The sequence below is a fragment of the Carcharodon carcharias genome, chromosome 28 (assembly GCF_017639515.1).
Source record: "Carcharodon carcharias isolate sCarCar2 chromosome 28, sCarCar2.pri, whole genome shotgun sequence".
Taxonomy (NCBI): Eukaryota; Metazoa; Chordata; class Chondrichthyes; order Lamniformes; family Lamnidae; genus Carcharodon; species Carcharodon carcharias.
Window position 1 is genome coordinate 7247292 of NC_054494.1, and position 13369 is coordinate 7260660.

Genomic DNA, 13369 nt, shown 5'->3' on the forward strand with positions numbered 1-13369 from the left:
TGGGATTCGAGTAGATGGGAGCTTGATGGCTGACACAGACATGATGGGCTGAAGGGCCTGTTTCATGCTGTAAAACTCTATGACCCTAAGACCCTAATTGTGTATGAAATCTAGACTGAGATAACAATACAACACTGAGGGCGTGCAGCATTTTCAGAGGTACTCTCTTTCGGATGAGTCATTAAGCTGAGGCCCCAGCTATCTGCTAAGATTGATGTTAAAGATGACACCAGAGCAGAGTAGGAGAACATTCATCCCTGGCCTGACATCACCTCACTAAATTAAACTGTTCTGTTAATTTATTTATTGTTTGTGGGACCTTGCTGTTTGCAAATCAGTTACTGCACATTAAAATTCATTTGTAGGACGTGAGGTACTTTACAAAGGCAGAGGGAGATCGATTCTTGATAAGCAAGGGGGTGAAAGGTTATTGGGGGTAGGCAGGAAAATAAGGTTACAGTCAGATCAGCCATGATCTTAATGAATGGTGGGGCAGGCTTGAGGGGCCGAGTGGCCTACTCCTGTTCCTAATTCTTATGTATGTAAATTGAAATTGTTTCTTTGTGTCGTTATTAAGATTTATGTTCTTGAGCTTTTCCAAGTCATGGAATTTTAATTCATTTCTTGTGGGTTGTGAATTCTGAACTGAGATGGATGGTCAAATATGCTGCCTATTTAACCCTGATATAGGTTAGACTCCCATTGTCACTGAACCACAATTCCACTGTCTCGCTCAAGAATCTCAGTTGGCTTTGCAACAATACGTCATCTTTACAATGCAGTTGGCAATGGCGGTTGAAATATTCACTGTTTATAGCTGAGTAACTGGCAATTTATCTCCCTGTGAGACATGAAAGGAACATCAGTACAGAATTATAAATCATTTCTGATGGAAGGACGCAGGTCCAAAGCATTAACTGTTTCCGTCTCCACAGATGCTGCCTGACCTGCTGAGTATTTCCAGCATTTCCTGTTTGTATTTTAGATTTCCAGCAACTGCTGTATTTTATTTGTGTAATATTAGAGGTAACACTATCGAATGTTTCCTTATCTTTTCTCTGAGAACTGTGGAGGTAAAATTGTCTATCCCTCCTTTTTAATTTTGGTTTGTTATTTTCTTCAGTATAACCTGAAACTCAGGAAAAGCAGAAAATATTCCTCTTCAATCCTACATATGTTCCTCTTCTATCTAAAAATGTACTTAATTTATTCATTGAACATTTTATCATTGAAACAGGTTATTGTCTCTGTTGTTGTTTTTCTTCACAGGATCTTCCCAGTCTAATCCCACTCTCCCCCTCACTCCCCGCACCCTTTAATATCCCATCCAGTCTAATCCCACTCGCCCCCTCACTCCCCACACCTTTCAATATCCCACCCAGTCTAATTTCACTCTCCCCCTCACTGCCCGCACCCTTTAATATCCCTTCCAGTGTTAGCCCACTCTCCCCCTCACTCCCCATATCCAGTAATATCCCACCCAATCGAATCCCACTCTCTCCTCACTCCCTGCACTCTTTAACACCCCACCCAGTCTAATCCCACTCTCCCCCTCACTCCCCGCACCCTTTAATATCCCACCCAGTCTAAACCCACTCTCCCTTTCACTCCCCGCACCCTTTAATATCCCTTCCAGTGTTATCCTCATGGCTCTTCCATTGTGATTCTCCTCAGGATGTGGGCACCTCCAGCTAGGCCCAGCATTTATTGCCCATTCCTAGTTGCCCAGAGAAAGTAGTCGTGGGTTTTTATCTTTTGAGTAAGTGAGTTTGTAATTAGTGGGATTTTCGCTGTTTTGGTGCAATGGAGAGGCTTGCTTGACCAATTAAAAGTGTACTTGAGAGTCAATCACGTTGTTTCGGGACAGTACTCACATATCGACTGGGCCAGGTAAGAAGAGCAGGTTTACCTTCCCAAAGAATATAAGTGACCCAGGTGGGGTTTTACAACAATTCCACAGTTTTGTTGCTACTTTTTACTGATACCAGCTGTTTAATTTTGAACTGAATTCCAAAACAATTGTGCTCAGGTTCTCTGGATTATTAGTCAAGACCCAGCCTGCTGTTTCTTTGACCTGGGTGAATTTCAAGGAATACTTGTTTTATGATTGTCAGCAATACACAAACCAAACCCTGAAAATCAGAGTCAGGCCCCAAAAAAACTGGCTGCTCCAGATGGACCTTGACACTTGTAGCTGCAAAAGATTTATAACTTGAGCATATTTTTTATTCATTGACAGGATGTAGGCATTTCTGGCACAACCAACATTTATTGGCCCATCCCTAATTGCTCTTGAGAAGGTGGCAATGATCCATTTTCTTGACAACTGAGCATCATGCTAGGTTATTTCAGAGGGCATTGCTGTGGAATTGGGATCACATATAGGCCAGACCAGAAAAAACAGCAGGTTTCCTTCCCTAAAAGGCATTCATGAACCAAGTGGGTTTTTACGACAATCTGGTGGTTACCTGGTCACCGTTCCTGATACTAGCTTTTTATTTAACTCCAGATTTATGAGTTTAAACTCCCTGGCTGCCATGGTACCACTCATGTGTCATGAATGCTGAATTTTACAAGGTACTGTTAAAATGTCTTCTTTATCTTAAGGCAAAACAGAACGTTCTGAAATGTGGGGTGGTGTAGTCATGATAAAACATCTCTGCTCAGAGACATGCCCATGTGATCTGGTTGCCATGGGGAGGGAACCTCAAACAGACACCCATTGAGGAGTTGGGTGCCAGTTTTAACACCTGCCCACAGTATTTCATAGAAAGAGGACAGCTGTGATCTGAGATGCAGGAAACAAAGAAGCTACTGCTATGGGAAAGCATTGTGTTAACCAAATAGGATGCTTGTAACAATTAGGTTTCTGTTAAAAAGGAAGGGACTGAATGGGGCTTTTGGAGACTTAAGGAATGAAGAGTCACCGAGGTGTGTCTTGCCAGTAATAAGTGGATCAGGGAAACTCAGATTGAGTGCAATGATTGCCGATGGATACTGGAAGTTGCAAACTGGCATGACAGGGAGAAGTGAGCCTGCTGGAGAGCTGGGAGTGACTGTGGGATGGTTCCTGGAATGCTAAACATCTGCCAGAAGCACGGCGTATGGCGCAAGTGTTTCACAAGACGTGTGTCAGTTACATTAGTTAGTTATTGTGCAAGTACCTTTTCTTTAGTCTGATGTATTAGTGGCCTGTTAAGTAATGTTTAATCTATGCTAATTTTAGTTTGTGACAGTAAAAGCCTTAAAGCCTGAAATTTTGTCCTTTAGCTCTTTCCGCTGGTTGCTAGGAAATTAATTTATTTTCAGAAGTTATCCATCTCTATGGTGATTATAACACATGTTTTAGGATTATTAATCTAGGCCTCTGCATTACTAGTCCACTTTGCTACCATATACATTCAATTCACTAAAATCAACTAAAGGATATAAAAGGCAGAGAAAAATGAAATAAAAGTGAGGTGAGTTGTGAAAAATGGGCAATAGATTCACTGCCACCCTGTTCCAGACTATGACACACAACCAAATTTAATCCCTTTGATACATGGGACAGAATTTTTTAAGAAATGATTGAGATTATGTCAGGATTTTGAGTTTTAAATTATGGAAGTAGATTAACAAACCAAACTTGTCTTCATTAAGAGAAATGGAAAGATGATTGATGATTGAAAAATGATGAGGACAGTTAACCCAGATTTGCATCAGATTCACTAGATTCGGAGAATGTTCCATTAGATTGGGAAATAGCTAATGTAGCATATTTATTCAAAAAGGGAGGGAGACAGAAAGCAGGAAACAGCAGGCCTGTTAGCTTAACATCTGTCATGGGGAAAATGTTAGAAACTACTATTAGCGATGTTATGACAGGGCATTTAGATAGATTCAAGGCAATCAGGCAGAGTCAACATGGTTTTGTAAAAGGGAAATCATGTTTAACTAATTTTTTGGAGTTCTTTGAAAAAGTCACATTTGCTATGGGTAAAGGGGAACTAGTGGATGAACTGTACTTAGATTTTCAGAAGGCATTTGATAAGGTGCCATATCAAAGGTTATTGTGTTAAAAAAAAAGCTCTTGGTGTAGGGGGTAACATGTTGGCACAGATAGAAGATCGGCTAGCTAACAGGAAACAGAGAGTAGGCATAAATGGGTCATTTTCTATTTGGCAAGTTGTAACAAATGGTGTGTCACAGGGATCAGTGCTGGGGCCTCAACATTTTACAATTTATATAAATGATTTGGAGGATTACCGATGGCATGGTTGCTAAATTTCCTGAAGACACAAACATAGATGGGAAGGTAAGTTGTGAAGAGGACATAAGAAGGCAACAAAAGGATGCAGATAGTTTATGTGAGTGGGCAAAGATTTGGCAAATGGAGTACAATGTGGGAAAATGTGAAATTGTCCATTTTGGCAGGAAGAATAAAAGAGATTATGATCTAAATGGTGTGAGATTGCAGAGCTCTGAGATGCAGAGGGATCTGGGTGTTCTAGCATATGAATCACAAATAGTAAGTATGCAGGTACAGCAAATAATTAGGAAAGCTAAATGGAATGTTACCATTTATTGTGAGGGGAATTGAACACAAAAGTAGGGAGGGTATGCTTCAGTTGTACAGGGCATTGGTGAGACCACATCTGGAGTACTGTGTACAGTATTGGTCACCTTATTTAAGGAAGGATATAAATGCATAGGAAGCTGTTCAGAGAAGATTTACTAGACTAATACCTGGAATGGGCGAATTATTATATGAGGAAAGGCTGGACAGGCTAGGCTTATATTCACTGGAGTTTAGAAAAGTAACAGACAACTTGACTGAAACATAAGATCCTGAAGGGCCTTGAAAAAGTGAATGTGAAGGGATATTTCCTCCTGTGAGAGAATCTAGAACTAGAGCTCACTGTTTAAAAATAAGGGGTCGCCCATTTAAGACAGAGATGAGGAGAATGTTTTTCTCTCACAGGGTTGTGAGTCTTTGGAACTCTCTTCCTGAAAAGGTGGTGGAAGCAGAGACTTTGAATATTTTTACAGCAGAGGTGGATAGATTCTTGATAAGCAAGAGGGTGAAAGGTTATCGGGGGTAGGTGGGGATGTGGAGTTGAAGCTACAGTTAGATCACGAACGGTCTTATTGAATGGTGGAGCAGGCTCGAGGGCTAAGTGGCCTATTCCTCCTCCTAATTCGTATGTATGTTCACAGTGTTTATTTATCTCAGACTGTCATCAAGGTACCTCAATGTTGAGTGCAGAATTAACCAGTCGCAGGCAAGATTTTGGATCAGAGGAAAAGCGATTTGCAGTAAAATGGCAAATGGCATAAATATCAGGTCAGGAGCAGATGTTGTAACCAAGCTTTCCTCCCAGCATTGTTATTGAATGCTTTCATTCGAGGCGTTTCTATAACCAGCCTGGTTCTCTCTGAATTGAACAAGCCTCAGGCACAGTAATGGCAACTTTGCTTCAGAACCAAAGGCGCAATGGCTGCCCACATTCTCTGCTATACTCTGAAGTCCAGTGAATCACACACTCCTACTGTTACAAGAAAACTAATGGCAAAAAAAAAGTATGCCCAGATTTTGTTGTCAGCAGGAAAGCAGGGTTGCAAGGGATCAATCTTTGATTTATAAGGGAGTCAAAGGTATTGTGGGGGCAAGCAGGAAAGTGGAGTCAGAACAACCATAGTCTTATTGAATGGCAGACCAATCTCGAGGGACTGAATGGCCTACACCTGTTCCTATTACTTATGATCTAACGCTACTCACCACTGACCCCAAAGAAAACTGCGCTGAGAGATCTATTGATCTCTGCCGCGAGAACATTAACTCTTTCAGTGTGCAGTTGACTGCAGTGCAGTTTAATGGGGATTCCCAATGTGGAGCTGCAGTGTCAAACTGTCCAAGCTGCCAATCATATCAAAACATTCTCACAGACAGCTAATTAGGGAAAAAAACACTAATTATCAAACCAGTGTTTAAATAGTTTACAGAAAGCAGAAGAAAGATTGGGACATACATGGGGATAAGGTAGAAGCTGAAATGTCATGAACATTTTAACTCTTTTAAATTCATTATTTAAAAATCCAGTTTGAAAAAATCTAGAAATTACTTATGGAGAAGACATTGAACAATATTCTACAAATATATAATTTTTTTTCAGGGCCAGCTCAGTTGTTCAGCAGTAGTTATAACTTAAATCACCATTAAAAATGCAGCAACACCTCACTGAACAAGGCTTCACTTTTCCTGGGGCTTCTAACAGTAATATGGAGCTGAAAATGGGATTTTCTCAACCCATCAATTGATTTCACGATTGCTGGCTCTTGGGGGGTGGTGTGGAGTTCAGTGGGGTGGGGGTGTCTACAGTGCAGCAGGAAACAGAGCAGTGAATGGTGGCCTACAACTTCAGGATTTCTGTGTTAATCTGTACTTGCACTGAATCCTGAAGGTGCTATCCGATTCTGAGGCTTAATGTAGGTGAACGCTAACAGTTCACCATCAAAACCACAGCAAATTTCAGCCCATTATTTAAACATAACTAAACGTAAGAACAGGAAAGGGAACAGGTGAATGGCTCACAGGGAGTAATAACAGTAGCTTCAGATTAAGAGAGATTCTTCAGGGCATTCTTTGAACAGTCTGATAATCTGAAAGACTTGCCGAAGAAATGGTTTTGACAGCCCTCCTGTTCTCCTGGACATGGATAGGCTGCTCAGCAAGTGGAGAGAAAGGGATGCGATGCCTAGAGGAATTTTCCTCTTCATCTATCACAGATTAAAGTCAGAGGCAGCTTTCATACCATTTCTCTGATCGTTCTTCTGTCAAAGGATCAGCAGATGTTCTTGAGAACCCTCAGAAATTCAACGCTAAAAGTGTCATACCCACTGACACTGAAACTGAATTAAAGCTACTGTGTAGCTACTGCTGTCCCTTTATGATAAAAGAAATCTTTCCGATAACAGACATTAATTCTAGGACATAAACCATCTTCCACTGAAACTGTACCTTGATGGTTCAGTCACTAGAGATAATTGGGCAGAAATTAATCTGGACATGGGATGGGGGAGAGAGGGCAGGAGAGAGAGAGGGTGGAGGGGATGGCAGGAGTAGGAGGGAGAAGAGTAAATGCGACAGATCTCTCTTGTGGATTTAATACCTGTGGTTGACCAAATAGCTACAGAAACTGATGTACAATGACCTCAGAGCCAAAGCGGCAGCAGAATGAAATTCCACAGTGCGGTTGTGAGGAAAAACCATTCTATCGCGAGGAGATGCCAGTGGCTGAGATTCAAACCCCATTGTGCGTCAATGCTTGTGTCGTCAAGGACCACTTGTGTGGACATTGGGAACACCGATGCTATGGTCACCTGACAGAAATGTGACAAGAAATATTTATCAACACATATCTTTGAAAGCAGCCTCAGGTCAGTCAGTCCGGGAGATAGAGACACTCAGAGGGAAGAGATCCTACCCAGCAAAAATAAGACCCTGGCTAGCACCCACTAAAAGGCAGCAAAGTGGGGTTAGCCTTTTACCTACCAATTTGCAGAACCAAGCCAATCTTCGCTACAGGGGCTTAACTACAACTTTGGCAAGAGCAAAGCAAGAAACCCACTGTTGCAAGTGCTAAGCTACTGTGAATTAATTTCCAGGATCTTCCAAAATTCATTTTCTTCAGTGAGCCAAAAGGGAATCATCAGGTCTTCAACGTTTCAAGATTCCATCTCAAAAGAGTTAAGTATAACCATGAGCAGAATTTTCCTGCCCGCTGGTGTCGAGCATCATGGCGGGTGTGAGATGACAATATGGTGGGAAGGCCAAAAAGCATTTTCACACCAGCTTGAAACCACCTTGCAATCGGCTGCTCTGCCCGTCAATGGCGGGCAGTGTGTCCCACTGCCGCAGGCCGGGATATTCATTGTAATACATCTGCATATTGTTACAAGCCCAGCTCACCAGAATGAGCTGCACTTCACTCGGGACTTCGAGGTTTGTTTGCCCAACTTGCTTGGGGCAGCACTCAGTCATCAGCGCCAGGCTTCCCAGGCAGCACCACATCACTGTTAGGGGGGCTCACGGGCAGGCGTCTACCTACCAGACCAGCCGTAAGGTGGGGGTCGCTTTTCAACAGCTGCAGGGCTAGGGCTTGCTTGGGGAAGGGGGAGAAGTGGCCTCAGGCAAGGGAAGAGGCTGCAGGGTGAGGACTGTACTGGGAAAGGGGGGTATCCCAGTGTGTGTGTGGGGGGCACATGGTGACTTGTGCAAGTGGCCTCAAGATGGTGAGGGCTGAGGAGGCAGCCTCCAGAGATGAGGCCAGATGGAGATGTGAGGGTGTGTGGGAGAGAGTGAGTGGTGATGTCCCTTGAGCTGGCAGTGAGGGAGATGCCAGTGAGTGTGTGATGGGCTTGCGAGTGTGTGAGTTTAGAGTGATGAGATGGTTGCCTTACCGTGGCTGAATGGATGAGATCATTCATCCTCTTTCTGCACTGGATGCACTTTTCTGTGCAGCGTTGGCACTGACCATCACTGCCATTGCCTCCCAAGCCGGAGTGGTGAGACTGTTGGGCCTCCTGCGGCCACAGCAGGGGTACAGGACATTGCAGTGAGCTCCAAAGGTATTGAGAAGGCATCCCAGCAACAACATCACTGAATCAGGAGGCTGCAGTCTTCTTGCCTTTTGGGGTAATGTTTTCGATGCAGCAGGTCCCAGGCTGGAAGCACTGAGTGGTCTGCAAGCTCCTGCACTTTGAACATGGTGCCCGGCATGGGGAAGCAGCGAGGTGACGGTGTGGTGAGTGAATTGGAGGCCACAGTGTGTCCCCTGGGAATGCATGATTAATGAGGTGGGATTGAGATGCTACAGCATGAAAACCCGCCATTGTGGCCAGTGTGGAAAACACCCTGTTTCCTGCCAGCTACCATTCTTAGTGCAGATCTGGGATGATTCCGCCCCATGACGTTTTTGGACTTTTATAAAAATCTCAGTGCATGCTACCTCTTTTGCAATCACCTTTTACTGGATGCATGTGTGTGGGTGTGAGTGGGTGCTGTTGCGATTACATGCAGGTTTTGAGGAACATACATTTATGCTTTTTATCAAATTTAGGAGAAAACCTGTCATGTGTCTGTCCTTGAGAGTCACAGCACTCAAGAGGTTAAACACTTCTTCATTAAAACATATCTTGTTGTGATTAGGCAAGAGGTGGAAAAAGGTGAAACCATCCAGCCATCTCTCCCCTGACTGTGATGGATTCTAGTATTTAGATTGGTTTATCTTTGATATCCTGAATAAACTTTCCAGAACTTTTTAAAAATTTGCCCTTGGGGTGTGGGCAACACTGGCAAGGTGATACTTATTACCCACCTCTCGTTTCCTTGAGGCGCATTAAGGGTGGACCAGAGAAGTGTGGACTTCTGTACGAGACACCAAATCAAGTCCTCAGCAGTCTTCTCGGGTGTAAAAGATCCCAAACACTATCCTGAGAACAGCAGCAGTTTTCTCCCTGGTCCCCTGGCCAATATTTATCTCTCATTCAACATCACACAGAGAGCGGGCTATTTGCTTATTATCACATTGCTGTCTGTCAGAGCTGGCCACAAACTAACTTCCACACTTGCTGCATTCATTAACACAGCAACTACTGTTCAAAAATACTTCCTTGGCTGTAAAAGGGCTTTGAGATGTCAGGTGGTTGTGAAAAGCGCTATAAAAATGCACGTCTTTTTCTTTGTTGTTCTGGAGCTATGCATTGCCCAGGCCAGACAGGAATGGTGGGTGTTCCCTGAAGGCCATTGTTGGATCACAAGCCTACAGCTTTCATTTCCTGCCGCTTATCATGTTAAAATCACAATCATCCATTGTAGGTTTGAGCTCTCAACCTCTGATTCATCAAAAATCAGTAAATGGTCCGGCATACACAGCTCCTCCTCAATGATGAAATGGTTTGCGTTAGGTCCGTGATGAAACAGTGGGCTGTGGCAGCAACGGGCTTGGGGAGTCACTGGCCTTTCTATGATATGGTCTTCATATAGGGCTGACTTGGCCAAGGGATTGCCCGTTCGTAGCTACAGGGTGTGAACAAAATCTATCATCATAATAAACACTCCCTCCATTGCTGGCACACACTGACAGCAATGTGACTGCCATCAAGATGCACTGCAGCAACTCATCAAGCCCCCTTCAACAGCACCTCCCAAACTGGTGACTTCCATCCCTTAGGAGAACAAGGGACGCATGGGAACACTACCACCCGCAAGTTCCCCTCCAAGTCACACACCATCCTGACAAGAAACTATATTGCCATCGCTTCATCATCACTGGGTCAAAATCTGGAACTCCCTCCCTATCAGAACTGTGGAAGCATCTTCACTAGACAGACGGCATTCATCACTGCCTTCTCCAGGGCATTTAGAGACAGGCAATAAACATGGGTCTTATCAATGAGAACTCAGAATCAATAAAGAAAAAGATAAATACGGAGGGCTCATGGCCAAATTGACACTGTTGTTCTGATAAATAAAATTTCACATTTTTAATGTAATTCAAACGTCAAACATTAAACTGTGGCTACAAGAGCAGGTCAGAGTCTAGGAATCCTGTGGTGAGTAACTCACCTCCTGATTCCCCAAAGCCTGTCCACCATCTACAAGGCACAAGTCAGGAGTGTGATGGAATACTCCCCACTTGCCTGGATGAGTGCAGCTCCAACGACACTCAAGAAGCTTGACACCATCCAGGACAAAGCGGCCCACTTGATTGGCACCACATCCACAAACATTCACTCCCTCCACCACCGACGCACAGTAGCAGCAGTGTGTACCATCTGCAAGATGCACTGCAGGAATTCACTAAGGCTCCTTCGACAGCACCTTCCAAACGCCAACCTCGACCATCTTGAAGGACAAGGGCAGCAGATACATGGGAACACCACCACCTGGAAGTTAATATTAAAGCAAAATACTGCAGGTGTTGGAAATCTGAAATAAAAACAGAAAATGCTGGATAAGCTCAGATGCTCTGGCAGCATCTGTGGAGAGAGAAACAGAGTTAATGTTTCAAGTCCGTATGACTCTTCTTCAGAGTCTGCAACACGTAAGTTCCCCTCCAAGCCACACACCATCCTGACCTGGAACTATTTTTCTGTTCCTTCAGTGTCGCTGTGTCAAAACCCTGGAACTCCCTCCCTTACAGCACTGTGGGTGTACCTGGACCGGATGGTCTGCTGCGGCTCAGGACCCCCTCCTCATGGGAAATTAGGGATAGGCAACAAATGCTGCCCTTGCCAACAATGTCCACGTCCCATAAAGAGAATAAGAGCAGAGCTTGTTGCAAGAAATTGGCATCTTTAATAAGCAGGAATTTTCTGCATTTTATGAGCTTAGCTAAACAGCATTGATTCTCTCTCTGGAAAGAAGAGTTAACATTCCTGAGCTGATGGAATGGTATTTTTTGAACTGCCTTATCTACATGTTTAGAAAGAGCCAGGATATGACTCTCAGCAAGATATAAACTAAAAAGCTGACCTCGAGCAGGGTGACGCACAAGGTGGGGGGTAACCACGCTGATGTTTTGAGTACCTGTCCTGTGTCCATTGGTCAGAATAGTTAGAATAGGTGATTGACAGCAGGTAAGCTACCAACCCCCATAAAGGGTATATATACTGGTGTCATACTGGTGGTATAGGGCTGCTGAGGTGGTGGTAGGGGGCTGAGGCGCTAGTGAGGTGGCAGCGCCTTCTTCAGATGGGAGATGGACCAGAGGAGGAGGAGGAAGATCGAGAGATCGAGGGAAGAGTTTCCCAACACTTTGATTGGAGAGCGGAATGCTGTTATCACAAGCTGTTACAGGCTGTATACTTGTTTTCCTGTCTAACTAGTTAACATATCATACCTAAGCTGTTATTTCTTACTAAACTTAATAAACCATCTTATAATTACTTATGACTAGACGACTGCTTATTTAGGTATCTGTGGTCCCAAACCCAGTAATCTTACTCAAACTCTGTAATGCTCATGTCACGCATGTTCATGTTAGAACTGATCACCAATGCACTGTAAATGGAGCAGAGATCAATTTAGATAAAAAGGCCATTTGCCTATTCATAGATCATCCCTCCAAAGATGAGCATTCTTGTCTAATCCCACTCTCCTCACTCCCCAAGCTGTTTAATATCCCAGCCCACTCTCCCCCCAATCCCCACACCCTTTAATATCCCAGCCTGCCCAATCCATTCTCCCCTCAATCCCCACACCTTTTAATATCCCGGCTTGTCCAATTAAAAGTCTAAACATGACCATGAAACCATTGTCGATTGTTGTAAAAAACCCATCTGGTTCATTAATGGGAAATCTGTTTTCCTTACCTGGTCCGGCCTGCATGTGACTCCAGACTCACAGCAATGTGGTTGACTCTGAAATGGCCGAGCCAGACACTCAGTTCTCAAGGCCAATTAGGGATGGGCAATAAATGCTGGCCCAGCCAGCGACACCCACATCACAGGAATGAATTAAAAAAACCCAATGTACTTGCACTGGGGGGAGGGGTGGTGGGAGGGTGAGGGGTGGAGGCCATTCACCTGCTGTAAACCTTGACTCAACGGGTAGCACTGCTGCCCGTGAGCTATAACCTTGTGGATTCCAGTCTCACTCCTGAGACCTGAGTACAAAATCTAGGCTGGCACTGCAATGCAGCACTCGGTGAATGCTGCACAGTTGGAGGAGCTGTCTGCATTTAGATGTTAAACTGAAGCCTTCTCTGCCTTGGGTGTAAAAGATCCCATGTGCTATTTTGAAGAAGGGCAAGGGAGTTCTCCCAGTGTCCTGGTCAATATTTACCTCTCAATTAACATCACTAAACAAAAATAATTATCTGGTCATTATCTCATTGCTGCTTGCAGGAGCTACCTGTGCAAAAATTGGTTCCTGTTTTTCCTACATTACAGCAGTGACAACATTTCAAAAGGAATTCCATTGCCCTTTGGGATGTCCTGAGGTCATGTAAAATGATATACCAAATGGAATATTTCTTCCTTTGGGATCAGCCTTTGTGGCTCTGATCTGCACTGTTTCCAGTGCCTGAATTCTTGTTTCTCTGTGACCAGAACTCAAGATCCGGTCTGATCAAAGCTCCAGGGTATTTGATCCTGACTTCCTCTGGCTTCTATATTCCTGCTTTAGTTCCAGAGTTCAGCGGTGTTATTGGTTTGCTCATTGCTGCGTTAATTCAATGTGTTGAGCACAGATTCTAATAATATCCCTAAATCTTGTTCATCGTCACCATAGCTAATCCACTGTTATAAGATAGGTTTAGCGCCTGCTGTCCATTTCTACCTGGGTTAGCCTACAGCTTCCCCCATTTCTCTTTTAACATTCTCT